Raw genomic sequence first — 10,918 nt, 5'->3', positions numbered from 1 at the left:
CATATGACAGCAGGCTGATACATCTGGGGACTACTAGAAACATGCAATAAACTTGTTACGTGTTTTATATATAGGCCAAACATGTGTCAGATTTGTTGGGGCAGCTGTTACAGGTAGCAGGGCAAATTATTGGGGCAACTGTGTATTTTTAGAAGATTCCATGAAGCTGCAGGAATATGGAAGAATAGTGTAGAATAATATAGAATACTCTAGAATAGGCCAAAGTAGACCAAAGGATGGGGCTTCCAAAAGCTATATAAGGACCCCTAATCCACCCCCAAAATACAAGCAACTTTGAGAGCAAGAGTCTCGTCTGTGTGTGCCCAGGTAGAAAGTGCAATCAGGCGCTTTCTTCAGTATAAGGTAGTAAGGCTTGGCAAATAGGTGCCAGCTTATACCTTAGGTTTGTTTTCTGTTATTCAAGGTGTTGCAGGTAGACAATCAGGTCTATCTTTTGAAGTAACATCTTCTGTGTTAGTGCTTACTCTTGTACCACCCGTCTTTGTTTAGGTGTTAACAACTCAGTGCTGCCTTTTAGATATCTCTCCTGTGCTAGCAGTCTTATACAAGTGAGACGGCTACCCCTTACGCGAATACGTGTCTTCCCTTATTCCCTGCCTACACAACTTATTCTAGTGGTCTTCCCCTCCTCAACGAACACCCGAGGCAGAAGTTGATCTTACGTCTGATCCACCTAACTCGGATAAAAGTGCGGTTGTTTTTAAGTGGCTAGTTCCACGCTCATTCAAGTGCGTCTCGCCTACCGTTTTTCCCCGCCCTTTTACACCACGATACCGGGGACTTCCGCGCGTCGGCCCAACCATGGCAGAGCAGACGGCGTTGCCAGGCGTATGTTGCCATGGCCAGACACGCGGTGTGCGCCTGCGCACAAGTTGGACGAGGAGGCGCGCTCGTGATATATAACTTCCTGCAGCGCAAGACAACAGTGCCTGCGTGCACTACCACCATCGACAGCTGTGACTATGAGACGATAGACTGCGCATCGCGGTGATTGGTGGAGATGCAAGTGACAACGGCAAGCAGACCGTACGTCTGTACCTGGGTCTGGATAGGACGCGTAACAAAAGGTGTCAGCAACCTACAATCCAACTGGACTGGGCTACGACGAAGCTGAGAAGACAGACGAGAGGAGAATAGGTGAGGAAAGACCAGCTCGAGTCTGGCTTGTTATTGAGCAGTATGAGCTCCTTATATACATGTCAGACTGAATATCTAGAATATCCTATGAATATACGGAGGTGTATAGAAAGTGAAAGAATACCATGGAATTCGGGAGAACCATCTGGAATGTGTAATATTCATGACATTACCCCCCCGTCTAGAATCGTGTCCTCACGATTATTTACCCCCATTGATCCAAAACCTCCTGATCCTCGTTGAGTCTCTGTTAAACTCGACACCTCCTTGATATCGCATGACACAATGCGTTCCAAAATGACTTGTGCGATTCAATCGCCGGCGCGTACCTGGAAGGGTTGATTGGTGGAGTTGATCAACACTACGCGCACTTCTCCGGTGTAATCTCGGTCTACGACTCCAGCGCCAACATTTATCCCTTTGACTGCTAACCCACTTTGTGGCACAATTCGTGCATAAGTTCCGTGTGGGGCACGCATTGCTATGCCGGTGCTGACAATCTTGCGATCTCGTGCCGGTATCTTAACGCTTTCAGCCGAGTAGAGATCAAACCCAGCCGATTCTTCAGATCCTTGCTTCGGGAGAATTCCACCCATCCGTTGTACCAAAAGAGTGGTATCGCGCGTGAGTATGTGGACAGGTCGTGTTAATAGAGGGGGAATTTGAATCGTCATAGGCGCAGGTTTGTCGGGACGTCTAGCATGAAATTTCTTAAGGAGTTCTTGACAATTGGTCAAGTTTGCTCGTGATTCCCAGGAACGGCGATCACCATGGGGGCTATTCTTCCAGAGAACCTGGTACTCAAGATTCCCATTTCAATCATGGCAAGAGTCAAGGATATCTTCGACTTCCCATTCTTCCTCGCCATTTACGAGATCAGGGACCACCGGTTCGCGTCGCTGCGAGAGGTATACGGGTTCTTTGAAGGGACTAAGAAGACTCTCGTTGAATACAGGGTGTTGTTTCCATTGACGCGGCAGTTCCAATTCGTAAGCAGAGGCGCTGATTTTGCGTTTGACCTTAAAGGGTCCGTATCGCTTATCGTCAAGCTTTTTCATTGGTCTGTCGGTTCGAATATTTACTCCCTCTAGCCAAACTTTATCCCCGATCTTGTACTCTGGTCCGTTCTTCTTTTTCCTATCGTAGAATTGCTTCATAGATTCCTGCACTAATCCTATAGCCGCACTGGTATCTTCGCGTACTCGACTCATTCGATCAACAAATTGTTGGACGTTTTCGTTTAGTCCTTCTCGTACCGGTTGAGTTCCTTCGTAAGGATGATATCCTTTATTGACAAAGAAGGGAGTGTATCCGGTGGATGAGTGAACCTTGTTGTTGTACGAAAAGGTTGCGAGAGGCAGCCATTCGGCCCAATCGGCCTGTCGGTAGTTGATGAATAGTCGAAGGTATTGCTCTATCTCGCGATTGATGCATTCTGTTTGTCCGTCTGTCTGAGGGTGATATGCGGTTGACGGGTTGGCTTCGATTCCGAGAGATTAATATAACTCGGAAATGAACTGATTCTTGAATTCAGTTCCTCTGTCGCTAACGATCTTTCGGGGTAATCCATGATGTGCGATTACATTATCTCAAAGTGCCTTCGCCCATCCTTCGGCGTTAAGCTCAATGGTGCTGGGTATCGCGATTATCTGCTTAGAGTACATGCAGACTATTACGAGGATGGCATTATATCCAAACGAATTGGGTAGTACGCCTATCTTGTCCACGGAGATTACTTCCCAGGGTCGTGAAGGAATTCTGTTCGGAAATAGAAGTCCGGTAGGTCGTGTCGTGTGGACCTTGGTCTTCTGGCACTTCTCGCATCCTGCCACGTACTTCCGAATGTCTTCTCGAATTCTAGGCCATCAATAGTTGCGTGTGACCATTTCGTGTGTTTTGTATTGACCGGGGTGTCCAGCCAACGAGGTATCATGGTGATGAGCAATGATCTGCTCACGGAGTTTCCTATTTACTAGTACGTAAATACGGTTCTTCCACATCACGAGTCTGGTGCTATCTTCGTTCCAGTCTTTGTCCTTGTTCTGTAGAGCTATGGTAACTAGCGAATCTTGGTTCTTTTTGTATTTTTTAATTTCCGCGACCCAGTCCTGGTCGATTCCTTCTAAACTAAATACGGTACTACGAATCAGGGCACGAAAATGTTCTGGTTTTAGTAACACGATATCTGAATTGTCCTCTTTCCCTGCATTGTGTCGCTTTTGCTGGGACAGTCCGTCTGCCTTGCCCTTAGTTTTCCCAGGTTTGTGATGCAACGAGTATTGATATTCGGCCAATTCCGTTATCCATCGGATCTGACGCCGATTGAGTTTCTGCGGCTTTCGGAAGTATTCTAGGTTCTTGTGATCCATCCATATTTCAAATGGATGTACGGCGCCCATGAGGTACTGGCGCCATTCGTCAAGACTAGTCATGATTGCGAGAAGTTCTTTATCGTAAATCTCGTAATTTCTTTCGGCAGCTGTCATGGCTTTGGACAGATAAGCGACGGGCTTCCATTTGCCGTCTTGTTTCTGGGCTAACTCTGATCCTACGGCAAAGTCCGAGGCATCACATTCCATTCGGTAGGGATCGTTGTCATTAGGTATCACTAGTACTGGCGCTATGCAGAGAGCGTCCTTCAGGCTCGTAAAGGCTACTTCTTGGTCGTAAGTCACCTAAATACTAGCAAACACTGTAGCTACATTTGCTTAGGTAATGCCTGGTCCGTGCGTGACCTGAATAGTATATAAGGACTCCCTCTGTTGCTACCTAGCCCCCATCTCAACCTTTTGATTATTGGGCTAGATAAGCCTTTGTTTGTATTTTAGTATAGTCACTAGTGCAACTTGGTTATTGGGCTAGCTGAACAAGCCAGTACAATTATTGCGAGACCTTGCTTCGTGCTGCCTTGTAGTTAGATCTGCCTAGTGATCTTTTGTGTTGCGTCGACGTTAGTCTGAAACAATATTCATTCTGCCATGGAACAACCAGTCTGTGCCACCGTTTGTTCTGCCTATCTGGCTGCATGCAGATCGCCCAGATTTTGACGTGCACCCTGTTCTCACACTACCGGCTCCCGCTGTTGCCTCAGTTGCTGCTGATGTGCCGCTGGCTCTAGCTCACGCATGTGGAACCTTGTTCCAGCATGCCACTGCATCTGCTCACTCTGAGCCCAACCCACCCAGGCTCCTGCAGCTGCTTAATCTGGGTTTCAGGGCAGGCGTTGATTCTTGGAGAGGGAGGAGCAGAGGAACGTCAAATGCACCTAGCGCACTACAGCCTATACCTACACCATGCTCAGACCATGAGCCAGAGCTCGACTTCCTCTGCAGTGACTTTACAAGCACAGAGGAAATCACATCCTTCAATCAACTTCGCTTTCCACATAACACAGCTGAAGTTGATCGCCTCTGCGCAGAAGCCAATTAATGGCCACAACTTCTAACCTGCGACTTTTGGGGAGCTTGGCTGCACATGTGCAATAAAGGCCACGCGCTCAAGCAACATACTCTCAGTATCAATTGGCATAAGCCATCATGGTACAAAGAGGCAAAGCGCAAAAAGCATGAGGCTCTGCTAAGGCGGAAGTGTGAGCAAAACCAAGCTCAGGCTGCAACTGCCGAGGGTCAGGTGAGAACACTCTGATGGGTACCACTGATGCCATCATCAATGAGGACATGAAAATGGATGATTCTGAGAATATTCAGAACCATCTCCAGGAGCCCAACCTGAGTGACCATGTCCCAGAAGAAGACGTGCCTATGACTGAAGAAAATGCACCCTGAGAGTCAATGTGCTCTTCAGCCGCTGGCTCATACATTCTCTTCATAGAGCCTCCCATATTCAGCATTCACGAAGTCAAACAGTGGAAACTGTTCCTTTGCGAGCACTCAGAATACCACCTTCCAGGGGTACCCCACAGTGAAGAAAGTGAGCCACCGCTCATTCACCTTTGCGGGCTGTTGCAAGTGGCCAAACTGGGTCCAATGAGTGACTCTGCTGAGCTGGCCATGCAATGGCATGACTTGGTCATCTCCGCTCAGCACAGCACTCATGTCGTGTCAAGAATCAGAGCTATCTCAGAGACTACTGCGTTCCCAGTAGGCTCTGAGATGACACTGTTCACTGTAGAAGAATTTTTTGGTACCCTAACCACTGCATTTCCCTTGGGCCAAGCACAGGCTGTGGACAACATCCACACCTGGGTGATGGAGATAGGCCTGGAGACTTTATTGCCCCTAGGCCCTTCTATATCCTCTTTGTCGATTGCTGGTCAAGTATCAGACAGTAATCTAGAGCTCATTGAGTACAAGGATGACACTGCAAATTCATTGAGCATCCTTCACTCTCACTCAATCATGCCCAGAGACGAAGCCACAGAGTCACTGAGCATTCCTCGTCTCCACATGAGCACGCTCTAGTTTTGTTTCATTTTTGTTAGCCTGGCAACTTCAACTTGTGGGAGCAGGTGTAAGGCATGCAACTTAGCGCCCATTTACTGTAGACACTTCCTTTTTTGTAAATTGGTGCTCTCATCAATCGAAAACACATCCTCCTTGTGCTCACTCCTGTATTTGTTATTGGGTAGCATCTCGGCCTGATATAAGGTTGGGATGCCCCTTGGTTTCAGACTGAGATATTACTTTTCATCCCTCTGTTGTGGCTACACTTTGTAAATACAATGTGGTCTGGCTCTTGTGGGGTGATTTCCAAGTCTACGACCTTACAGGTCTTACACACACTGGGTAGACTGCAGGTATATCAAACTTGAAACCTGGGCTAATGCCTTACGGCAGCTGGTTAAGCAGAGCAGACACTGGTGCCCCCACTATGTTTCTTTGTGGTGAGGCTCAGTCTTATTAATAATCTATTGTTCTATGTACATTAGAAGATATATGGAGTAGAAGAGAGCACAATATAATATTTTAGAAATTTATCACTAATTACTCTAACAGCAGTACTAAATACGGTAAGTTTATTATCTAAAGCCATGGCTTGCCAGCTTGGCTTGGCTGGCTTGACATCCAAGCTGAGCCAAAAGCCTTTCCAAGCTGGCACACTTTGTCCCAGCTTGTGCAGGCTTGGCTTGGCCTGCTTGCTGGCTTGAAGCTGAGCCAGTCAAATCACTAGAGTGATGTGGGCTGCAGTGCAGGCACTCAGCGGGTACGATTTCTTCATTTTTTACCATATTACAAAACTTCTTCCTATCATTTGCACTGCCTTAGTATGAATCTTTTACTCATGACAGCAATGGCAGTATTCATACAATAGCAATATCGTACAATAACAAAAGCTAACTTTATATCTAGCATAATAATATGCAGAATAGGGCTTAAAGTTTACAAGCCTTAAAAGCCTAGTCCAGAGCCTTAAGCTAAGCTTGAACCTCACCAGGAAACACTCAAAGGTGCAAATAAAGGCACTTACTTTTGAAGACCTGGAATATACTGAACTTTGATGAAATAATACCACTAAATGCCAGTAAGTGCATATTACTTTGGATGTGGATGATCTTGCCATACAAAAATGTAAGATACATGGTTTATAAGTGTAGATATCTATTGTATTGATTATAAGCCTTTTAGCCTATCAGCCTATGCCTGTAAGATCAGTTTATATTTTCTTAATACTGCACTGCCTGGTGAAAGCTTATGATAATGATCTCTTGGGTACAAATAGAGTTTAGGTGAAGATTGGATATTGAATGAGCCAGTTTATATGCTATGCTGCATCTGTCTCATGTATACTTAGCTGCTTAATTGCACAAAAACACCATAGCTTACTGAGTTATCTGACCAGAACACATAATACACACAGTTTGCTCTATACTAAGAGGTTGTGAAGGCAAATTGCATAAGCACCAGGAAATCTCCTTGAACTGATGGCATTTCTTAATTCTCAATGCCTTTCTTTTTCCCCAAGAATGAGCCAAAACATTAATTTTACAAACTCCATTTAATTTCAAGCTTTTGCTAGAAGCATTCTTCTTCTCTGTATCAGAATATAGCTTACTCTATAGATCTCCAATTATTCTTTTCAAGATCAAATTCTTCTAAGGTCATGGTCCCAAGGTTTTTAACCTTTTAGATTTGCTTCCAAATTGCTTAAGATTATAAGTCTAAGCTGGCTTTGGATGCACTAGACCTTCACTTACAGTGGCTGCCAAAAATAACACACAAGACTATAAAGAGGTGTTGAAATCCCCCTGTATCTCCATGACTGCTGTAGCTAGCTAGATGATGTATATAACAATCTTACACTATGTTACTTGTAGCATCTTTCTGAGGTATCAGTTTGATGCAAGCACTAGGTGCCAGAAAAAATGTGGTGAAAATGGCTAGAAAATGAATATATATTGCGAAAATCACAGAATAATATAGACCACAGAGTAAAATATGCTTTGGTCCAAGTAAGATTCTATACTATGTGATGCTACTCTAACAAATTTATAGTATAGCACCCAGCTTGGATGGCTGAGTTGTGGGGACATATTTATTCACTACAAAATAAAGGGATGTATGCTTGTATCTTATAGATATCACCAACAACTGGGGTGTGTATAGCAAGATACTACATACATTTGCTAGTAAATATCATCCTGTACACCAAGTCTTGTACCTCTATTCCTGGGTGCTGTGGAGATATAAATATTTCAATTCCATGAATAAATTATATCAGTGTAACTGTCTTTACAGCTCAGCCATCTGAACTGGGTGCTATACTATAAATTTTTTAAAGTAGTATCACATAGTATAGAATCTTACTTGGACCAAAGCATATTTTACTCTGTGGTCTATATTATTCTGTGATTTTCGCAATATATATTCATTTTCTAGTCATTTTCACCACATTTTTTCTGGTACCTAGTGCTTGCATCAAACTGATACCTCAGAAAGATGCTACAAGTAACATAGTGTAAGATTGTTATATACATCATCTAGCTAGCTACAGCAGTCATGGAGATACAGGGGGATTTTGACACCCCTTTGTAGTCTTGTGTGTTATTTTTGGCAGCCACTGTATACACTGCTTAAATTTTCTGCTGGCCACCTCATTTCATTTCATCTTCATGTTAAGACTGTCAGTGATAATCACACTCCAATACTAACTACAGCCAGAACAGCTCTGTCAGGACAGGCAACTACAAAAGGTAGGCAAAGATAACTATAGACTGGAGCTAAGGCTCAACAGCAAGAGATACTGATGTGCAAACTGGGCCTCCAAGTCTATAAGCCCTCCAAGCCCAGCCGAGAGAGTGTGGCCTGAGTCAAACTTGGCAGTAAGCTCAAGGCCAGACTCAGAGCATAGTCAAGCCCAAGCCTGGCTCAGAAGCCCTGGCTTAAATTAGGTTTGGGTGCACTAGCTTTGTTACTGTTCTTTGTTTCCAGAATAAGGTGAGAGCAATTTGATATGTACATACAAGACAAAATATGGATATTCTAGAATTAACAGTTTTTGCTGAGCATGATTGTGCACCATTATCTAGTGTTTGCTGTAGGTGTGCACTTGTGGACTTCATTGCAACTTGAGTTATTTTCCAGGTGTAGATTTTCTGGAGGTTATAATTTGGCAAGTACATGCAGTAATAATCTACTACACTCAAATATATTCTTTTTTGATAGCATCGAGACACTCATTGCATTGTAAGTAGGCCTGAGCTTCAGCTCATGGCTTAAACCAGACATGGGCTTAATTCAGGCTTAGAACTTGGTTCAATATTGCCACAAGCCCAAGCTGGGCCTGCACATCACTAGCAAGAGACTAGGAGTGGGAGGAGCTGAGCTTCTGAGGGGCAAGACAGCCAAAAGTGATAGTCAGGGTAAAGACCAGCTTAAGGCTGAAGATCTTATTCCAGAAAGTTTGCACATCAGGAAATACTCAAAAGTGCGGAGACGCAGAAGTTGTACGGAAACTCCATAGAACTGTGTACTAGTCAGTACTTTTGTTCTTGGTGTTCATATCATATGTACTTGGCACAGTTCAGATGTTAATGACTGAACGGGCCACATTATTTGCAGGGTCAAGTGACAGAAGCCCAAGAATATGCCTTGATTTCCTGTGTGTTCCAGCAGAGTGAGCATCTCCACCTCTGTGAACATCTTCCCATGATTCAGAACATGCAGTGCTAGCTAAATACACAAAACTGTAACGTCCGCACTTCCGCATCAGCAGTAGTTTCGGCATGCAGTCACACGCATTCCCATTTGTCCGACACAGGTGTCGTAGTGCACACGTCGCCAAGAACCTCTATAGCCTCATGATCAGTCATTGTGTAGGATGTGGCAAATGAGGTACACCAGCTGCCCTGTCACATTGGCCATCCCGTGCAGCCACCACATGGCGTGGCCTGCCTGCTTCCCCTGTCAGACTTGCGCAAGGTCAGAATACTACAAAGGTGGGTCCATTAAACACAAAAGCTTTGCTCTCGTTCAACGTCTCCCACATCATGTTTGCGCAAGTTAAACTTCCAACAACACAAGGCGCTTAAACCCTGCCCTAAATCCAGATGGCGTCATGCTCTTGTCAGGTTTCAGAAGATCTGTTCCTGGGTATATTTACTCTCTGACCACAGCGCCATTCTTCTTTCATTTTGCTTCTTTCTTCCACCTCAATCTTCCAACTAGCCCCTGCTCATCCGCAGACGTGACTGCCATTTAGCGATTGGGCATGGCAGGTCAGCCATTACAGTGCATAGAACAAGTCTCCCAGTAGACTTCCAGGCTACCAGCTATCACACGGCATCCATTCTAGCTCGGCGAAGACATGCTCGACAGTGAAGCAGCTGCACCGCTGAGTACATGCCCGAGCCCTAGAATATTAAGTCATCAACACTGATACCCTCTCATAGACTGATCCAAACCCACAGGCATCATGAACCATGCTTGCCAGTGCACGTCACGAGCCCTTCATTGCATGTGTTTGATGGCGAGACATCATGCAGCATGGGTTGGGCTCAGACCCTGCACTAAATATAGTCCTGTGCCAGTGCCCTTCCACCTGTATATATATATTGTTACATATATTGGCTTAAATACATGATTCTTCACTATCAAACTTGCAGAACAGTGTCTGAAATAAGCTGTGGCCATTGTATTGACTGCAATCAAGGTTTGAGCTGTTTGTCCACCAGAACTACACCAGAACTACATCAGAATTACACAGAAGTATGCAGCAGTACAATGTGTGATTAAGAAGGTACAAGCGCTATGAACCAGGGAATAGGCTATGGAAGTGCCAAAAGTACGTACACTCTGTACTGGTGTGCAACAATGTTTCGTTTCCCTGATGCAGCCTTATATATTTTACAGGGTAGGTACCATACAGTATTACCTAAACACACTCTGACCTTCTTCAAAGTTCTACATAGAAGCTGAGCCAAAGCTTGACAAAGCCTGACATGAGTCAGATAAAACTCAGCTTATATAGGGGTTAAGTCTGGACTGAATCTAATGCTGACTGGATTGATATAGGAGCTGGAGAGTCATAATGGGAGAAAGAGGTAAAAATAGGAGAGATGTAGAGACAGAGGTAAAAGAGTGAAAATAAGCGGAATAGGTGGAAATAGTGGTTAATTCATGACAAAAACTAATAAGACTTTGCTCAGAATCTTTGCTTACTATTTGAGCTTCTAATCTCACAACTAATTTACTGCCTTTACAATATTGCTACAAATGTGATATAGTATTTTAATAGCACAAAAGGTTCTAGGTTGATCTCTCTCTCTCTCTCTCTCTCTCTCTCTCTCTCTCTCTCTCTCTCT

The sequence above is a fragment of the Phanerochaete carnosa genome (assembly GCF_000300595.1).
Source record: "Phanerochaete carnosa HHB-10118-sp unplaced genomic scaffold PHACAscaffold_4, whole genome shotgun sequence".
In the NCBI taxonomy this organism is placed as follows: Eukaryota; Fungi; Basidiomycota; class Agaricomycetes; order Polyporales; family Phanerochaetaceae; genus Phanerochaete; species Phanerochaete carnosa.
This window is presented reverse-complemented; position numbering follows the sequence as displayed.